The sequence below is a fragment of the Ceratotherium simum genome, chromosome 39, assembly GCF_057802395.1.
Source record: "Ceratotherium simum simum isolate JZ-2026a chromosome 39, ASM5780239v1, whole genome shotgun sequence".
NCBI classification, from domain to species: Eukaryota; Metazoa; Chordata; class Mammalia; order Perissodactyla; family Rhinocerotidae; genus Ceratotherium; species Ceratotherium simum.
The window spans coordinates 7,118,470-7,139,734 of record NC_141938.1 but is presented as its reverse complement, the minus strand read 5'-3'; the positions used below and the strand labels follow the sequence as shown (position 1 = coordinate 7,139,734).

General features: G+C 38.9%; 1 long non-coding RNA gene across 8 annotated transcripts in view; it reads left to right on the top strand.

Annotated features, from left to right (window-relative positions):
• Positions 1-17,699, top strand: part of LOC147912139 (uncharacterized) — a 28,070-nt gene extending 10,371 nt beyond the window's left edge. For all 8 annotated transcript variants that reach the window (XR_015550204.1, XR_015550202.1, XR_015550200.1 and 5 more), the window contains 5 exons: positions 6,022-6,104; positions 6,712-6,837; positions 7,756-7,835; positions 14,664-14,746; positions 15,448-17,699. This is a non-coding gene — a long non-coding RNA (uncharacterized LOC147912139). The remainder of the gene's footprint in view (positions 1-6,021; positions 6,105-6,711; positions 6,838-7,755; positions 7,836-14,663; positions 14,747-15,447) is intronic.
• Positions 17,700-21,265: the final 3,566 nt, after the last annotated feature.

Below are 21,265 nucleotides of genomic sequence, written 5' to 3'. Positions count from 1 at the left end.
TCTGTGGATTGGTTTAGGTACTGTGGACATTTTCATTATGTTAATTTTTCTAATTCCTGAGCGCAGAATATCTTTCCATTTCTTTATGTCTTCACTTTCTTTCAAGAACGTCTTAATAGTTTTCAGTATACAGGTTTTAACATCGTTGGTTAAATTACTCATAGGTATTTTATTCTTTTTGTTGCAGTTGTAACTGAGATTGTAGTCTCTATTTCTGTTCCTGTTTGTTGGGTGTTAGTGTGTAGAAATGCAATTGATTTTTGTATGTTGATTTTGTACCCTGCAAATTTATACTATTCATTAATTATTTCTAATAGTTTTTTGTACATTCTTTAAGATTTGCTACTTATAGAATCATGTCATCTGCATAGTGTAAGTTTTTTTAAACATTTTTTTAAATTTATTTTTCCCCCAAAGCCCCAGTAGATAGTTGTATGTCATAGTTGCACATCCTTCTAGCTGCTGTATGTGGGACATGGCCTCAGCACAGCCTGAGAAGCGGTGCATTGGTGCACGCCCGGGATCCGAACCCCGGCCACCAGCATCGGAGTGCGCGCACTTAACTGCTAAGCCACGGGGCTGGCCCTGCATAGTGTAAGTTTTACTTCTTTCCAATTTGCATCCCTTTTATTTCTTTTTCTTACCTAATTGCTTTGGCTAGGACATTCAATACTATGTTGAATAAGAGTGACAAGAGTGGGCATCCTTGTCTTGTTCGTGTTCTTAGAGGAATAGCTTTGTTTTTCACTGTTGAGTATGGTGATGGCTGTGGGTTTGTTGTATATGGCCTTTATTATGTTGAGTTCCTTTCCTTCTACACCCTTTTTATTGAGACTTTTTTTCATAAATGTAAGTTAAATCTTGTCAAATGCTTTCTGTGTCTATTGAGATGATCATGTGATATTTATTTTTCATTTTGTTAATGTGGTGTATCACATTGATTTGTGGATGTTGAACCATCCCTGCGTCCTTGGAATAAATCACACTTGATCGTGGCGTATGGTCCTTTTAATGTATTCAATTCGCTACTATTTTTTTTTTTTTTGAGAATTTTTGCATCTATGTTCATCAGCAATATTGGCCTGTAATTCTCCTTTCTTTTGTTGTTCTTGTCTGGTTTTGGTGTTAGGGTTATGTTGGCCTCGTAAAATGAGTCTAGAAACGTCCCATCCTCTTTAATGTTTTGGAAGAGTGAGAAGGACAGGTATTAAATCTTGTTTGAATGTTCAGTAGAATTCACCAGAGAAGCCATCCCATCCTGAACTTTAGTTTTTAGGAAGGTTTTTGGTTGCTGTTTCAATCTCTTTCCTTGTGATAGGTCTATTCAGATTCTCTATTTTTTCTTGATTCAGTTTTGGGAGGTTATATGAGTCTAAGAATATATCCTTTTCTTCTTGGTTATCCAATTTGTTGGCATATAGCTTTTCATAGTATTCTCTTATAATCCTTTGTATTTCTGTGGTATCTGTTGTAGTTTCTCTTTTTTCATTTCTGATTTTATTTGAGTCTTCTCTCTTTTTTTCATAGTGAGTCTAGCAAAGGTTTTGTTAATTTTGTTTATGTTTTCAAAGAACCAGCTCTCAGTTTCATTGATACTTTTTATTCTCTTTTTAATCTCTATTTCATTCATTTCCACTCTGATTTTTATTATTTCCTTCCTTCTGCTGATTTGGGCTTTGTTTATTCTTTTTCTAGTTTTTTTAGGTGTGGTGTTAGATCGTTTGAGATTTTTCTTGGTGCTTGAGGTAGGTCTGTATTGCTATAAACTTCCTTCTTAGTAACACTTTTGCTGCATCTCATAGGTTTTGGTATGTTGTGTTTTCATTTTCTTTTGTCTCCAGGTATTTTTTGATTTCTCCTTTGATTTCTTCATTGATTCAATAGTTGTTCGGTAGCATGTTGTTTAGTCTCCACATATTTGTGACTTTTGCATCTTTCTTCTAGTTGATTTCTAGTTTCATAGCATTGTGGTCGGAAAAGATGCTTGATATGATTTCTGTCATCTTATATTTATTGAGGCTTGTGTTGTTTCCCAAGATATAAAGTTCTTTGTGCACTCAAGAAGAATGTGTATTCTGCTGCTTTTGGCCGGGATGTTCTATATATATGTATTAAGTCGATCTATTCTAGTTTTTCATTTAAGGTCAGTATTTCCTAGTTGACTCTGTCTGGCTGATCTATCCGTTGATGTTAGTAGCATGTTGAGGTCCCCTGCTATTATTGTACTACTGTCCATTTCTCCCTTTAGGTCTGTTTTTAGTTGCTTTATATACTTTGGTGCTCCTCTGTTAGGTACATAGATATTTATAAAAGTCATGTCTTCTTAGTGGAATGTCCCCTTTATCATTATATGTTATCTGTCTTTGTTATCTTTTTTTGTTTGAATTGTATTTTTCCTAATATAAGTATGTCTATGCCTGCTTTCTTTTGGTTGCCATTTGCTGGAGTATCACGTTCCATCCCTTCACTCTGAGCATCTGTTTGTCTTTAAGGCTGGGATTGGGTCTCCTTGAGGCAGCATATTGTTGGGTCTAGTTTTTTAATCCATCTAGCCACTGTGTGTGTTTTGATTGGTAAATGCAATCCATTTATATTGGGTGATTATTGATATATGAGGGCTGAATACTACCATTTTATCCTTTCTTTTCTTTTTTTTCTTGGCTATACTTCCATTGTTTCTTTCTCCTTGTATTTCTTTCTACCATTTCAGTTTGGTGGTTTTTAGTGATGTGTTTCTCACTTTCCTCTTTTTTTTGTGTCTGAGTCTGCTCTGATTTTTTGTTTTGTTGTTACCATGAGGTTTGTAGTCCTTTTTCGACTGATAGCATCTTATCTCTATTTGCATATGCAGATTCCCTCCTTTTCCTCTTCCCTTTCTGTTTTTTTTTTTTTTTTTATGATGAAGACTGGCTCTGAGCTAACATCCATAGCCAATCATCTTTTTGCTGACAAGGATTAGCTCTGAGCCAACATCTGCACCCATCTTCCTCTATTTTGTATATGGGATGCTGCCATAGCATGGCTTGATGAGTGGTGCATCAGTCTGTGCCCGGGATTCGAAACTGTGAACCTCGGGCCGCCAAAGCGGGGCACCTAAACTTAACTACTACACCATCTGGCTGGCCCCTTCTCTTCTGTGTTTTTGTTGTCACAAGTTATCCCTTTTTGTATTGAGTTTGTTACAAAAGTGAAGCGGTTATAGTTATTTTTAATGCTTTCTTTCCCTTTAGCCTGTATAAATTTTTACTAACCTATTCTGATATTGAGTTGCGATTTTCTCATTCTCTCTTTGTATCACCTTGCTCAAAACTTTGTATACCTTGTCTTTTTGTTGCAGGTAGGAGGACTCCATTGAACATTTCTTATAAGGCATGTCTAGTGGCAGTGAACTCCCTCAGGTTTTCTTTGTCTGAGACAGCATTTATTTCTGCTTCTTGTGTGAAGGATAACTTTGCTGGGTATTCTTGGCTGACAGTTTTTATATTTCAATATTTTGGATATTATCATTTCACTCTCTCCCAACCAGTAGAGTTTCTCTTGAGAAACCCACTGATAACCTAATGGAGCTTCCTTTGTGAAGTTTTTTTTTCCTCCCTCTGGCTGCTGTTAATATTCTCGTTTTGTCATTGACTTGACAGTTTTACTATAAAATGCCTTGGAGAAGATCTTTTTGCGTTGAGGTAATTAGGTGTTCTGTTAGCTTCATGTCCTTGTTTATCCATTTCCTTCCTCAGGTTTGGGAAGTTCTCAGCTATTATTTTGTTAAATACTTCTCTGCTCCTTTCTCCCTGTCTTCTCCTTTTGATATACCCATTTTCCTTATGTTGTTTTTACTAAGTGTGTCAGATATTTCTCTTACAATTTCTTTATTTTAAAAAAAATCTTAATTCTCTCTTCTCTTCCACCTGAAGAGATTTCTGTTTTTGAGACTTCTCTGAAAATTTTGAGATTTCTGTCTTCGAGCTCACTAATTCACTCTTCCATATGATCTGCTCTATTTCCACTGCTTTCTACTTGATTCTTAATCTCATTTAATGTGTTTTTCAATTATAGAATTTGTTTAGTTTTCTTTTAGTTTCAGTCTCCTGAAGTACTCCTTTTGTTCATTAATTTTATTGCTTTGCTCATTTAACTGTTTTTCTGAGTTTTATTCTAACTCTGAATTGCTTCATGATGGCTACTTTGAGTTCCCTGTCAGTTAGATTGCAGTCTTCTGTGACGTCAAGTTTGCTTTATGGAGAACTGTCATTTTCTTTATATGCCTCTGGGTTGCTGTAGTTCTTCACTGTGCTTGATGAGTTCTTCCTCTGCTGGTACGTTTGGGAGTAACAGGCACTTTTCTTATTTGGGTAAGGCTTGGTTTGTTTTGATTCTGAGCTGCTTCTGGTTGTATTTGAGAGCCTGAGCTTTCCACCCTCCACCATCTTTGCCGGAGGAGTCATCAGTGCCGTTGTTGTGCTGCTTGTTTCTACGAGGTTGCTGGGATCTTTTTGGTTATGATATTGCTATAGTTGCAGTTGTTGACCCCAAGGTCACCAGGCCCTGAACACATCTGCTTCTGGAGTCACCTGTGTCATGGGTTACCCCACTGTCAGTAGGGACTAGGGGAGAGTAGAGCAGGAACTGGTGTCTACACCTGTGCCACATCTTGGATTGTTGAGTGTGCAGGAGGTGCTGCTACAGGTGGGAGGAACGAAGTTGGGGGCTTCTCTACAGCTGGAGGTGACGGGTTGTGGGCCTTGTTTTCACTATTGTCTGACTCTCCACAGCCTCTCCACAGGCCCATGCAGTGCTGCCACATGTGCCTCGTCTGCTGCTCCTCCTTTTTATCCCATTTTCTGGTTTAGGAACCAACAGAATTTATGTCTTTCTGTGTGTGTTTGGGGATGGGTTGCCCTTTTTTATTCTCTCACCTGGTTGATTGTTTTCCTATATCAGTTATGAATTGGTTTATCAATTATTACTTTATTGTCTATATTGTCCACTAGGAATGAGGGATCTTTAATGCCTAGGACATTTTCTGTGTATATTACTGCTCTCAACTGAGTGCCTAGTACAGGGAACTAAATTCTTCATTATTTACTGAAAGGATAAAAGAATAAGGCTGCGATAAGAACTTAAAAGAAGGTCCAGAGCTTCAGAATTTTCCAGCATCCATCAAGGGAAGCTCAAGAGTGTTGAATGAATAAAATATTTCCTTTTTCTTCCCTTCATATGCCCAGGAGCAATCTCAACCAGTGTCATCCAGGAGAATGTGTAGATCATGTATATAATGAGAATATTTAGTTAAACATGTAGAGAATATTAAAAAATTGAGATGTTTTACATCATTTTGTACATTCAAAGTGTTCTAAAATCACTCACAAAATTATCAGATATATTTGATTTGTTTAGATTATACAAAATTTAGAGTTGAAAGAGTAGATTCAGATATTCAAGTTGTTCCAAATATATAAGTGAGGTATAAGCTCCTAGTGAGACATCTGGTACAGATGGTCCTCAGTAAATGGCAACTGATGTTACTGAGACTCTTGTTATACAGCATACTGTTTTAGTAGCTTTTAGTTTTATTCTTTGACAATATAGGATCCTTTGGTCTGGACCTGAGTAGTCATGCTGCTGGTTTATCTAAGAGGAGCTGAAGTGGGCCAGCGAATGCTGTTCTCTAAGTCAGCTTCCTGGTATACATGCATTGGGTTGAGTGGCTGCATAATTGCATTCATCAGTGTTATGTCCTTGACAAATGAAGAGTCACATTCCTCAGGGCTTAAGTTTCCTTCTCTGTAAAATGAAACCATTATGCTTTTCCGGATGGGAGACATGGCTCACAATCCCCTTTTGTGTCTCCAGGTGAGACAGGACTCCTCTGGCATTTCATGGGAATAGGGTGTATTTGTGTGAGATTTCTTGAGTGTGCTGGGATATTTGGGAGTTTCAAGCTAGAATGCAATGACTTCCAGGCCTGTGAATGTGGGAATTATGTTCATCTGTGGGTCTTCGTGCCTCTTTCTTTTCTCCTAGGTCTTATTTCTAAAGACCCTGTCTGCCTTCCTGAGGAAAATATAGAAAGGATGGTGACTGACTGTTTGACCAGTTGTTCTCAGGTAATTAGAAGATGTATCCTTCTACAAAAAGACATATTGCGTCCACCAGTTAAACACATTTCCTTCTAGGTAGGCCTGTCTCCAGAGTTTTTTAAAGAAATCAAGCCACTCAAGGACTGAGTCCTTGTTGAATTCCCTCCCAAAAGTGGAGCCTCTCATTTTGGTTCCTGTGAATAATCTCAGTATTTCAATAATTACTTTCTAATATTGTCTCTTGTGATAACAACTGCGTGTTTTTTATCTTGCTGCGTGCTCTGACATGGTAATGAAGATGAAACCGTGCATTTGTCAAAGAATTTCTTTCATCAGCTTTTATAAGTGTTTGCTTAGAACTGTGCTGCAAGGGGGAAATAAGATGAGAAGAGCTTTTATTCTAGATCTGGTGAGATAATTTCATGTGTTAGAGGTTCCATTAAAGCCATAACTGGAGGATACCAACTGTGAGTGAATGTAGATAGAAAGCAGAGTATGGAAGACCATTGCACCTTGGAGGAGATGTTGAGAGACCTTGAAACCATTTTTCGTCCTTGGGTCTACCATCTTCATTCCCCAGAAACACTGGTGGAGATGTTACTTTACTGAAGCCACCTTGTGTGTGATAATTTAGGACTTAGCTACCTTCGCTGATGTGGCTGTGAACTTCACCTGAGAGGAGCAGACTTTACTGGACCCAACTCAGAAAATCTGTCCAGAGATGTGATGCTGGAGAACTACAAGAACCTGACCACAGTAGGTAAGGCTGCCCTCATTCCTGTAGCCCCGTATGCAACAGATACATATGATGTATTTACTATGTACCAGTATTGGTGATATGAAATCTGCATATTGTGGAAAGTAACAGACATGAGTCTACACTAATGGGTTTAATCCAGTGTGGTTTCTGTAAAAATATGGTTCTAGGACTAACATCAACCCCATCACTGTGTTAGAAATCTGCATTTTCTGATTACGTCTTTGACATAGTGAATGAAACTCTGGCGTTGGACCCAGACATCTGTGTTTTAACGAAAGAATTGGACGTGATTCTGATGGACAAAAAAGTTTGACAGCCAATGGTGTAGTGGTTTCTTCATGAGAATGAACATCTCTGTTTTGCACTTACTTTACTTGCTATTGAATAAAAGTCTTAATGCTTTGTAATGTGTATATATACATCTGAACATGGGTTTCAGCGGCCAGAGATAACCAGTTTCTTTGATGCACAGAAAGAGGGGATATTTGCATTATTATCTCTTTTGAAGTAGTTTTATTACATTCATTAGAAGTATAGGAGCTGATTCATGGGAATGTTTGTCATCTTTTTTTTTTTTGTGAGGAAGATCAGCCGTGGGCTAACATCCATGCTAGTCCTCCTCTTTTTGCTGAGGAAGACCGACTCTGAGCTAACATCCATTGCCAATCCTCCTCCTTTTTCCCCCCCCCTAAGTCCCAGTAGATAGTTGTATGTCATAGTTGCACATCCTTCTAGTTGCCGTATGTGGGACGTGGCCTCAGCGTGGCCGGAGAAGCGGTGCGTCGGTGCGCGCCCGGGATCCGAACCCGGGCCGCCAGTAGTGGAGCACACGAACTTAACTGCTAAGCCACGGGGCCGGCCCTGTTTGTCATCTTTTGCATGGGCCTTTTCCATTAATATATCTTTTCCTGTGAACAGGGTATCCGTTGTCCAAAGCCAGTCTGATCTCCTGGTTGGAAGAAGAGTTGAGGACAGTGGAGAGAGAAGAGTCTTCCAAGGTGAGTGATTGTGAAGAACTTCCCTGGTCAATGAAAATTTCACTATGTTTGGAATGACAATGAGGAAACTATCATTTGTTTTCTATCAAAAGGCTGAGGTCATTGGTCTCTGATGCTTTAGGATTTCATCAGCTTCTCATATGTTCTTACTTTACATTTACTCAAAATCTGTGGTCTCACAAAATGACTAGTTCTGTTTCTTTTTTAAGTTAATCGTTTAGTATATGTTCTTTGTCCAGAACTTTCCTACTTCTTTCCCTGATAATGTTCTGTCTCTTTTCATATTTAATTTTCGTAGAATCGCTTTAATCAACTACTGAATTGTTTGTTTTTATTTTATTGAGGTCTTAATAGTTTATAACATTGTTAAATTTCAGTTGTACATTATTATTTGTCAGTCATTGTATACATATATGCCCCTTTACCCCGTTATTCCCACCCCCCAACCCTCTTGCCCTCTGGTAACCACTAACTGGTCTCTTTGTCCATGAGTTTATATTCCACATATGAATGAAATCATCCAGTGTTTGTCTTTCTCTGTCTGGCTTATTTCACTTAACATAATAACCTCAAGGTCCATCCATGTTGTTGCAAATGGGACGATTTAGTCTTTTCTGTGGCTGAGTAGTATTCTATTGTAAATATATACTACATCTTCTTTATCCATTCTTCAGTCACTGGGCACTAGGGTTGCTTCCATGTGTGGCTACTGTGAATAATGCTGCAATAAACATAGGGATGTATAGTTCTCTTTGAATTGTTGATTTCAAGTTCTTTTGATAAATACCCAGTGGTGGGATAACTGAGTTGTATGCTCTTTCTATTTTTAATTTTTTGAGAAATCTCCATACTGTTTTCCGTAGTGGCCGCACCAGTTTGCATTCCCACCTGCAGTGTATGAAGGTTCCCTTTTCTCCACATCCTCTCCAACATTTGTTATTTTTTGTCTTGGTAATTATAGCCGTTCTAACGGGTATAAGGTGATATCTCATTGTACTTTAGATTTGCATTTCCCTAATTAATAGTGATGTTTAACATCTTTTCATGTACCTGTTGGCTTTCTGTATATCTTCTTTGGGAAAATGTCTGTGTTTATCCTCTGCCCATTTTTTGATTGACTGTTTTTTTGTTGTTGAGTTGTGTTGAGTTCTTTTATATATTTTGAAGTTGAATCCCATGTTGGATATATGATTTGCAAATATTTTCTCCCAGGTGGTGGGTTGTCTTTTCATTTTGTTCCTGGTTTCCTTTGCCTTGCAGAAGCTCTTTAGTCTGTAGTCCCATTTGTTTAATTTTTCTTTTGTTTCCCTTGCCTGAGTAGACATGGTATTCGTAAGACTGAGGTCAAAGAGTGTATTGCCTATGTTTTCTTTTAGGAGTTCTGTGGTTTCACGTTTTGCCTTCAAGTCTTTAATCCATTTTGAGTTAATTTTTGTGGATGGTGAAAGATAATAGTCTACTTTCGTTCTTTTGCATGTGGCTCTCCAGTTTTCCCAACACCATTCATTGAAGAAACTTTCCTTTCTCCATTGTATGTTCTTGGCTCCTTTGTCGAATATTAGCTGTCCATAGATGTGTGGGTTTATTTATGGGCTTTAAATTCTGTTCCATTGATCTGTGTGTCTGTTTTTGTACCGGTACCATGCTGTTTTGATTACTATAGCTTAGTAGTACGTTTTTAAGTCAGGGATTGTGATGCCTCTAGCTTTGTTCTTTCTTCTCAGGATTGCTTTAGCTGTTGGGGGTCTTTTGTCACCCCATATGAATTTTAATATCTTTGCTCTGTTTCCATGAAGAATATGATTGAAATTTTGATTTGGATTGCATTGAATGTGTAGACTGCTTGAGGTAATATGGCCATTTTAACTATGTTCATTTTTCCACTCCATGTGCATGGAATATATTTCCATTTCTTTATGTCATCATCAATTTCTTTCAATAAAGTCTTATAGTTTTCATTGTCTAGATATTTCACCTCCTTGATTAAATTTATTCCTAGGTATTTTATTCTCTTTGTTGCGATTGTAAATGGGATTGTCTTCTTGAGTTCTCTTTTTGTTAGTTCGTTATTAGAGGATAGGAACGCAACTGATTTTTGTAAGCTGATTTTGTACTTTGCAACTTTGCTGTATTTGTTGATTATTTCAAATAGTTTTCTGATAGATTCTTTATGGTTTTCTCTGCAAACAGCGAGAGTTTCACTTCTTCATTACCAATTTGGATACCTTTTATTTCTTTTTCTTGCCTAATTGCTCTGGCCAGAAACTCTAGTACAGTGTCAAATAAGTGGCAAGAGTAGGCACTTTTGTCTTGTTCCTGTTCTTGGAGGAATGGCCTTCAGGTTTTCCCCGTTGAGTATGATGTTGGCTGTGGGTTTGTCATATATGGCCTGTATTATGTTGAGGTACTTTTCTTCTATACCCATTTAATGAGACTTTTATCTTAAACGCATGTCAGATCTTATGCCATGCTTTCTCTGCATCTATTGAAATGACCGTGTGGTTTTTATTCCTCATTTTGTTAATGTGGTGTATCACATTGATTGATTTGTGGATGTTGAATCATCCCTGAGTCCCTAGTATAAATCTCACTTGATCATGGTGTATAATCTTTTTCATGTATTGCTGTATTCAGTTTGCCAGATTTTTTTTTTTTTTTTTTTTTGTGAGGAACATCAGCCCTGAGCTAACATCCATGCTAATCCTCCTCTTTTTGCTGAGGAAGACCAGCTCAGAGCTAACATCTATTGCCAATCCTCCTCCTTTTTTTTTTTTTTTTTTTTCCCCAAAGCCCCAGTAGATAGTTGTATGTCATAGTTGCACATCCTTCTAGTTGCTGTATGTGGGACGCGGCCTCAGCATGGCCAGAGAAGCAGTGCATTGGTGCGCGCCCAGGATCCGAACCCGGGCCGCCAGTAGCGGAGCGCATGCACTTAACCACTAAGCCACGGGGCTTGCCCCAGTTTGCCAATATTTTGTTGAGGTTTTTTACACCTATGTTCATTAGCGATATTGGCCTGCAGTTTTTCTTCTTTGTGTTGTCCTTGTTTGTTCATTAGCGATATTGGCCTGCAGTTTTCCTTCTTTGTGTTGTCCTTGTTTGGCTTTGGGATCAGGGTGATGTTGGCCTCTTGAAATGTATCAGGAGATGTTCCATCCTCTTCATTTTTTTATAGTATTTTGAAAAGGATAGGTACTAAATCTCCTTTGAATGTTTGATTGAATTCTCCAGAGAAGCCATGTGGTCCTGGAATTTTATTTTTTGGGATTTTTTTTGATTACTGTTTCATTCTTTTGGGATTGGTCTATTCAGATTCTCTATTTCTTCTTTGTTCGGTTTTGGGAGGTTGTATGAGTCTAAGAATTTATCCATTTCTTCTAGTTTGTCCAATTTGTTGGCATATAGTTTTTCATAGTATTCTCTTATAATCCTTTGTATTTCTGTAGTATCCATTGTAATTTCTCATATTCCATTTCTAATTTTATTTATTTGAGCCTTCTCTCTTTTTTTCTTAAGTGAGTTTGGCTAAGGGTTTGTCAATTTTATTTATCTTTGCAAAGAATCATCTCTTAGTTTCATTGATCCTTTCTACTGTTTTTTTTTGGTTTCAATTTCATTTATTTTCTATTTTTATTATTTCCCTCCTGCTCACTTTGGGCTTTATTCTTCTTTTTGTAGTTCTTTTAGTTGTAGTTTAAGATGGCTTATTTGAGATTTTTCTTCTTTTTTAAGGTGGGCTTGTATTCCTAGAATTTCCCTCTTAGGACCACTTTTGCTGCGTCCCATATGAGTTGGTATGGTGTATTTTCACTTTCATTTGTCTCCAGATATTTTTTAATTTCTCCTTTAATTTCTTCAATGATCCATTTGTTATTCAGTAGCATGTTGTTTAGTTTCCACATTTGTCCCTTTCCCAGCTTTTTTCTTTTAGTTGATTTCTAGTTTCATAGAATTACGGTTGGAAAAGATGCTTGATATGATTTCAGTCTTCTAAAATTTATCAAGTCCTGCCGTGTTTCTCAGCATATGGTCTATCTTTGAGAGTGTTCCATGTACATTTGACAAAAATGTGTATTCTGCGGTTTTTGGGTGCAGTGTATATCTGTTAAGTCCATCTAGTCTAGTTTTTCGTTTAGTTCCACTATATCCTTGTTGATTTTCTATCTGGGTGATCTATCCATTGATGTAAGTGGGGTGTTAAGATCTGCTACTATTATTGTGTTGTTAATATCTCCTTTTAGGTTTGTTAATAGTTGCTTTATATACTTTGGTGCTCCTGTGTTAGGTGCATATATATTTATAAGTGTTATGTCCTCTTGCTGGAGTGTCTCCCTTTTATCATTATATACTGCCTGTCTTTGTTTCTCATTGTCCTTTTTACCTTGAAGTCTACTTTGTCTGATATAAGTATGTCAACACTTGTTTTTTGTTGTTTGCCTTTAGCTTAGAGTATTGTTTTCCATCCCTTCACTCTAGACCTGTGCTTTTCTTTAGAACTGAGATGTGTTTCCTGGAGGCAGTATATTGTTGGGTCTTATTTTTTAATCCATCCAGCCATTCTGTGTCTTTTGATTGGGGAAGTCAATCTATTTACATTTAGAGTGATTATTAATATATGAGGGCTTAATCCTTCCATTTTATCACTTGTTTTCCGGTTGTTCTGTATTTCCATTCTTTCTTGTCCCATGTATTTCAGATTGCCTATTCAGTTTGGTGCCTCTCTATGATGGTTTTCTCTGTTTTCTATTTATCATTTGTGTCTCTGTTCTGACTTTTTGTTTAGTGGTTACTGTGGGGTTTGTATAAAAGACCTCATAGGTGAGATAGTCCATTTTCTGATAGCTTCTCATGTCCTTAGTCTAAGCGGGTTCCATCCCTTTCCTCTTCCTCGTTTACGTTATTGTTGTCACAATTTATTTTGTTTTGTGTTGTGAGTTTGTGATTAAAATGAAGTAATTAGTTATTTTTGATGCTTTTCTTCCCTTAATCTTTAATGTTAGAATTGTTTGCTAACCTGTTCTGATAGAGGGCTGCAATTTTCTGCTTTTGTGTCTCTCCTTGCTCAAGGCTTTGTAAACTCTTTTCTTTTTTCAGGTATGAGGGCCTTGTTGATCATTTCTTGTAGGTGGGGTTTTGTGGCCATGAACTCCCTCAGCTTTTGTTTATCAGGGAAAGTTTTTATTTCTCCCTTGTATCTGAAGGGTAGTTTTGCTGGATAGACTATTCCCAGCTGAAAATTTTTGTCTTTCAATATTTTGAATGTATCATTCCACTGTCTCCTAGCCTGTAAGGTTTCTGCTGAGAAATCTGCTGAAAGCCTGATAGGGGTTCCTTGTAGGTTTTCTTCTGTGTTACTGGCCTTAATATTTTTTCTTTGTCATTGACTTTTCCAGTTTCACTGCTATATGCCTTGGAGAAGCTTTTTACACTGATGTAATTAGGAGTTCTGTTAACTTCATTTACATGTAATTCCAGCTCCTTCCCCAGGTTTGGAAAGTTCTCAGCTATTATTTCTTTGAACATGCTCTCTGCTCCTTTCTCCCTCTGCAATACTTGTAATCCTTATGTTGCTTTTCCTAATTGAGCCAGATACTTCTCAGAGAATTTCTTCATTTCTTTTTAGTCTTAGTTCTTTCTCCTCCTCCACCTGAAGCATTTCTGTATTTCTGGTCTCTAAATTAGTAATTCTGTCCTCCATAATATCAGCTCCATTTTTTAAGGATTCTGGATTTTTTTTGTGTCATTCATTGTGTTCTTCATCTCCAGTATTTCTTCATCTCCAGTATTTCTGAATTTCTCATTGAGTTTCTTTATGATAAGTATTTTGAATTTTTTGTCAATTAGATTGCAATTTCTGTGATTTCAGGGTTGGTTTCTGGATACTTGTCATTTTCCTGTGGGTCTGGAGTGTTAATATATTGCTTCATGCTGTTTGATGGGGGTGGACCTTTGCTGTGACATAGTAGTAGTACCTGGTCGCTGATTCCACCTGCCACCACTTAGGGGGGCAGGGGCTGTGTTTTCAGAGCCTGCCACAACCCCTGGCAGTTAAGTCTGTCTGTTGGAAGCTATGCCTAAAGGGTTCTCTGCGTCTGATTGCCACTGCTTTCACACATGTAGGCACTGGTGCTCTGTCAGGGATCCCTTACCCTGGCTGACCAGCCAAGTTGATGCTCCAGGCAGGATCAGGGGTAAAGGAGTGCCGTCTTTCCCGCCCACACTCCCGCTCTGTACTCACTATCTACCTGGACTGCTCGGTTTGTTGAGGGTGTCCCTTTGGTTGCTTAGCCATTTTGGTGTGGAGCCTTCCTGTGGGGTGAGAGGCAAGTCTGAGAGCAAAAGTGTTCCTGTGGAGGGTTGCCTTTTCCCCACTCCTCTCAGAGTTATGCGCACACTGCTGGGCGAGGTCACATGTCCCAGATCACTGCTGATGGGGAGGGAGAAGAGATCCACTTACCTCCTTCCACTGCCTCCTGGGGTATCCAGAACCCCCACATTCAGACTTATGGCTGCATGGCTCTCTCAGACGTCTATTATGTTGTGTGGATGCACTCTGTTTAATGAATATCCTTTTCGTTGTATCTTAGGGGGAGAGCCTAGGGGAATAGCTCACTCTGCCATGATGCTGATGTCACTCAACTACTGAATTTTTGACTGTACATCCTTATCATTCCTAAGCTTTTGACGTTGGCAAACTCCTAACTCTATCTTGCATTTTTTTTATTATCTTTAATTGGGAAATAGTACCAATGAGTCTTATTGTTTTAGCTCCTTTAACCTGCATTTCTTTTTACAAACGCCTACATTTGTTATTCTGTTTTATTTTAGAATGGGAAATGCAGTTTAAAACCAAAGACTCAGCAGTTCAGCATGATGGTTTTCGGGAAAAAACATACAATATGGTAGAAAGGGTAAGTACAGTAAGTTTAAAAGGAGATTTTTTTTTTTTTCCTGAGGAAGATTGGCCCCAAGCTGACATCTGTGCCAATCCTCCTCTATTTTGTATATGGGATGCTGCCACCGCATGGCTTAACAAGTGGTGTGTAGGTCCATACCCAGGATCTGAACCCACAAAGCCCGGGCCGCCAAAACAGAGCATATGAACTTAACCACTATGTCACTGGTCCAGTCCCAGGAGATATTTATTATTTTCCACCTTTCCACAGGAAAGGTGGGGATTTTCATTAGATAGGACATGAGCACAAATGGTATATATTTGAAATAGCTGGTATTTGCCTAAGAGAGAGCAATGTCTCTAGAGAGAAATCGTGAATATAGTGAATTTTGGAATATTTTAAACCTAGCTTCAAACTTATTGCTTCAGAATTCTGATAAGGGACTCATTCGCACTTATATATCTGGACATTGAGTTTTTAAAACAATTTCGTGAAATTGTACAGAAATCTATGATTAGATTAGATGGCATATCATTCTGGCAGAAGGATTCCATCCTTCAAGTTGAAAGAAATGAACAGGGTAGAAACTGTATAAATGCAATGGAAATGATTAAAATCGTCATCACCTTCAAAATGATGTTTGTAGTTTGAGATGGGTAGGATCAATGAATGAGTCTGGTAAATCTTTGAATCATAATTTTTCCATTCATTAACAGGAAAGGATCCGCAATGAGTGGGAACTCTATGATTTCGAGCAATGTGGAAAAGTCATCAGTGAACATTCATGCCTTAAGATGCACAGGAGAACTCAGAATGGAGGGAACAGTGATGAGGATAATCAGCATGGGAAAAGTTTTTTTACTCTGCCCAAGAAAACCTCTACTGGAGAGAAACCTGCCATGTTTAATCAGGTGGGAAAAGCCATCAGCCCACCTCCAGATCTTGTGTACTGGAAAAACCAGCATGCAAGAGAAAGCCTTCGAATGTAGCGTCAGTCGGAAAGCCCTTGTGAATCAGTCATACCTTCAGCACCCAATGAAAATTCACAATAGAGAAAAACTAGATGAATAGAAGGAATGTGGGAAATCTTTGATTCAGTCCACAAGCCTTGGTGTGCATGTAGAAACTAACACTGGTGATAGTCATTACGAATGTAAGGAATGTGGAAAATACTTTCAGCGGTCTTCATACCTTAATGCTCACGTTCAAATTCACACTGCAATAAAACCCTTCAAACTTAAGGAATGTGGGAAAGCCTTTATTCAGTTTTTTGAACTTACTGAATCTGCAAACACTCAATGTGGAGAGAAGCCTTTTAAATGTGACACATGTGGGGCCGGCCCCATGGCTTAGCGGTTAAGTGTGCGCTCCGCTGCTGGTGGCCTGGGTTCGGATCCCGGGTGCTCACCGACGCACCGCTTCTCTGGCCATGCTGAGGCCGTGTCCCACATACAGCAACTAGAAGGATGTGCAGCTATGACATAGAACTATCTACTGGGGCTTTGGGGGGAAAAAAAGAGGAGGATTGGCAATAGATGTTAGCTCAGAGCCAGTCTTCCTCAGCAAAAAGAGGAGCATTAGCACGGATGTTAGCTCAGGGCTGATCTTCCTCACAAAAAAACAAAATAAATGTGACAGATTTTGGAAAGCCTTTGCTATTTCCTCAGATGTTACTAACCATTTTTGAACTCACGCTGGAAAGAAGCATTTTGAGTGTTTGTTATATGTGTGGGAAAGTGTTTACCAGTTCTTTGTCACTTATCAATCACAAGTGTACTCACACTGGAGAGAAACCCTGTGAATGTAACGAATGTGGAAAAGCCTACATTTTTCCACTTCCTTTCAGTATCATGAAAGAACTCATCTCTAGAGAAATCCTGTGAATGTAAGGAGTGTGGTTAAGCTCTCAGGAACCCTGATTCACTTCAAAGACATGATAATATCACACTGCAGAGATGCTTTCCAAATGTAAGGAATGAGGGAGAGCCATCAGAATCTCTGCACCACCCAGTGTATAAGTACAGTGAAGCCATCCTATTAAGAAGCTGGAAAGCCCTCCTTAGCTGTTTCCTCAGTGAAATATTTATATTTTTATATATGAGAGAACTTGTAGTGGGGAGAGATCTAACTGATGTAACGTTTGTGGGAAAATTGTTCTGCTGGTGTTCACTTGTGTTCTTGCTGTGGAGAAAAACTTTATGGATGTAAAAAGTGTAGAGTCATCAATATTTTCCATTAGATGGTTTCACATCCTTAATAAACATGATGTGGTTCACAGGCAAGAAAAACTAAATATAGGAAATATGGGAAGTACTACCCTGAGTGTGAACCTTAGGGTCTTCTGAGATGCATAATGTTCTGGGTGGTTCTATAGCTGCCAGGTCTCACAGTCTGTTCGGGCGTTCATTCGCCACAAAGATTTGGGTCGAGAAATGCTGTGAGGGCACGTGCCCGGGGTCTTATCATCCACTGAGCTTCAAAAGTCTCCTAAGCAACCTTTGTGACTCGTCTCCAGAAAGAAAAGAATTTCTGCTGTTGGAGTGACGTTGACTCAGCCCGCACATCTTCCCGTCCTCACGGATCTGGCAATTCTGGCCTATTCTGGGGAGCACTGGGTGAATGTTGGTTCTAGAGGGCATCTGTTTCCTTTTGTATGCAAAAAAAGTTTCATCTGGGAATTTGGTTGTCTTGGCGTGTCTTGGCGCATCCTTATTTTTGACTTATTACATTCAGGTAGAAAGATACTTTCTTAGATGTCTATGATGTGCATATTTCTATGTATAAATATAATTGTATGTAGAAAACAAGTGTTTCTACTAAAGAAAAACAAGAATACTCACCTATCTCCTCATCTGAACTTCCTATGCCTATACATCTCCATAGAGCTTCAAAACAGGGTCCTCCGGGACAAAAGGATGGAGACTTTATTACACTGGTTCTAGAATAATTAAATTTACCATTCACAGAATGTTTGGACTAAGTGTATTTTTTCCATTCTTTTGAAAAATCTCAAACCTAAGAAAATTTGAACATCCAGTGCAATACGCAGTCTGATGTATAAATTTAATATCAGCAATAAAGCCTCAAGCACTTTGAGGTCCTTCTAATTATGGACAGGTATTTCTTTTTTTTTTTCTTTTTTTCGAGGAAGATCAGCCCTGAGCTAACATCCATGCTAATCCTCCTCTTTTTGCTGAGGAAGACTGGCTCGGAGCTAACATCTATTGCCAATCCTCCTTTTTTTCCTTCCCCAAAGCCCCAGCAGATAGCTGTATGTCATAGTTGCACATCCTTCTAGTTACTGTACGTGGGACGCCACCTCAGCATGGCCGGAGAAGCAGTGCATCGGTGCGCACCCGGGATCCGAACCACTGATGAGTCAGTGCCTAGGATCTGAACCTGTGAACCTGGGCCACCAAAGTGGAGCACACAGAACTTAACCACTACGCCATGGGGCTGGCCTCTAAGATGAGTTTTACAAACAATTTTATGAAACACTACAGGAATCATTTTAAAATTAGAGTAGATGGCATAGAATTGTGGCAGGATAGTTTTGACATTCAATTTGAAAGAAATCAGCAGAGCAGGTTTGTATGCTTGTAATGAAAATGGTAAAAATCATAAACATGGTAATGTTTCTGTCTTGAGATAGATGTAACCTCTTAATGAGCCTGAAAAATCATTTAATTATCATTCGTACCCTCATCAACAGGGAAGAACCCAAAATGGAGGGGAACTCTATGCTATAAACATGTGGAAAGTCTTCAGGGAACACTCATATCTTAAGACACACCGGAGTGTTCAAAATACAGGGAACACTTATGAGGATAATCATTATGGAAAAGGCTTTCTGAATCTACCCAAGAAAACTATACTGGAGAGAAATTCTCAGCTTTATCAGTCTGGAAAAGTCATCAGCCTGATTCCAAATACTCTGTACCAGAGAATATGCACACAAAAGTAATCCTTTGATGCACTGACTGTGGGAAAGCCTTTGTTAATCACTCATACCTTCAGGCACATGTGAGAACTCACAATGGAGAAAAGCTCTAGAGATGGAATATGGAAAATCTTGTATTCTCTCCACAAGCCTTGCTGTGCTTATACAAACTCACACTGCAAAACACTTCCTATGAAAGTAAAGAATGGAAAAGACTTTAGATATTATGCATATTTTAATTTCCCATGCAGTCCCACACTAGAGAAGCTCTTTGAGTATAAGATATGTGGGAAAGTGTTTATATATTCCTCATGCCTGAATATGCACTTGCAGACTCACAGTGCCAAAAATGATACACATGTAAGGAATTTGCAAAGGCAAAGGCATTTATGTGTTCCACAAATCTTAATATGCACATATGAACTCACACTTGAGAAAAGCCCTATGAATGTAAACCATGTGGGAAAGACTTCAGTTATTTCAGTTCATTTCAAATTCACAAAAGAATACATACTGAATAGAAATCCTCTGAATGTGCACTGTGTAGTAAAGCCTTTAATTCTCCCACTTACTTTTGAAGTCATGAAATAATTCACCCTGGGGAGAAACTCTATCAATATAAGGGATGTGGGAAAGTCTTCAGTTGTTTCCGTTCAGTTCAAGGACATGAAAGACTCACACTGGAGAGAAGTGATCAAGGTAAGGAATGTGGGAAATCCCTTAATTGTCCTTATTCACTTCAAAGCCAGGAAAAAACTCACACCAGAGAAAACTATGAATGTGGAAATATTGTCACTAATATCTAAGGTTTTAATGAACATGTAAGAGTTTACAGTGTAGAGAAGGCTGATGTCTGTAGAGAATGTTGGAAAGCCTTTGTAAATGCTAAGGACTTAGTTCACAGACCAGAATTCACACTGAAGAGAAACCACATGAATATATGCAATGTGTGAGGGGCTTCACTCCTCCCTCAAGCTTTAATGAACATATAAGTATACTCAGTGGACAAACATTGTTTTCTGGGTGGTTCTGTAAATCTATTTCATATATTTGTGATTCTGTCCTGACCATTTTTGGGCACAGCGTGCCTTTCTTTCCCCCTGATAGCCATGCTAGGCCAGTCTAGTTGCTACATCTTCCATGTTGAAAATGGCCAACACTGGGCTGACAGGATTCACTTAATTCACACTTAATCCTATTATAGCCACCTGCATTCTCTTGTTGGATTGACATGGTCTTACACTGTGAAGACCATGACTGCTTGCCTGAATTTATTGCTCACTGACTGCTTCTATAATGGCTCACACTGGCCAAGCTGGGGATAAAATATATCTCTATGAGTTTTTTAAAAAAATCTTTCTACTCTCACACCCTATACATGCAGATAAAAGGTCAGTATGCAAGCAGAAGGTGAGTGTAGACAAAAAGAGGTTATACAGGCAGATTTCATGGCTATGAGGGAGAGCAACAACCACAGCACTTGGGAAGAGGATACTTTTGAACTCAGGCAGTGTAAGGAGGTGGTCAAAAATCCAGCACCACAGCGTGGAAAAACAACCATATTGTCTGCCTGAGTCAAGCAACAGCTGGAGCTGGATATGTGACTGGCTGCTGGGTTTGTCATTCTGTCTATGTGCTATGGAAAAAGAAAAACTTATTAACGTGACTGATCATGACAATCTGGTGTGCTTTATGCCATCACTGGTTGTGGTCCTTGAGTAGAGACACAGAGGCCAGCACATCCTCATTTCAATCTGTATGATACAAATTCATATACTTCTGAAGTTCAAGCAGCCTTGAGTTATGTCATGACTGGCCATCGAGGATGCAGCTGCTTGATGACACTTTGCATGGGGCTTAATCAAACCTGTGTAATGGTAATCATTATCAAGCTTAAAAATAAACCCTGAGAAGGAATGACCTGTGCCTTTTGTGATATGTTTGTGGAGGGGAGTGGGTTGTGGAGTGGTTCCCTATGGGTATGAGTGTTGCTGTTTAGTCTGTCTGTCACAGCCTTCAGTTATTAGGAACAAAACCAAATACAGCAGATTAGCCTTTACTCCCTTGTGTGGGTTGTAAGGGATAATAGACTGGCCTTAGATGACATCTTGGTTGTCTGAAATAAGACCTATCAGTCCTCACTTGAACTTGTTCACAGTTGACTGAATTTACGATCTTGAGGGTCATTGGAGAGGTTAATACTAAAGGTTGGCCTCATCCTGCTGCCTGTACTCCTAGTGATACTAGCACTAATAAATGCTGTATGACATAAACTGAGCATATTTGGTCCCAAACTTTGTTGGTCAGTGTCTGACAGAGTGGCATATTCATGTGAAAAATCACCAGAGGCCACGGTGGATTGCTGAAAAGTACTCCTCCGTGGGTCTTTGCTCCCACTTATCTTGCTGAGCATGCCAAGAATGCAAAGCCCTGACCAACTTTCCCCAGACCATTTCTCAGGATTATTTTTGCAGTGAGCACCCGTGAAGGATGAGATCCTCTCTCCTATTGGGTCAAAGAGCAGGTTTGCTTACTAACTTGATGTAAGAGAATGGGTTTCCCCAAACTCATCATTCCTTTCCTGTATCACAACC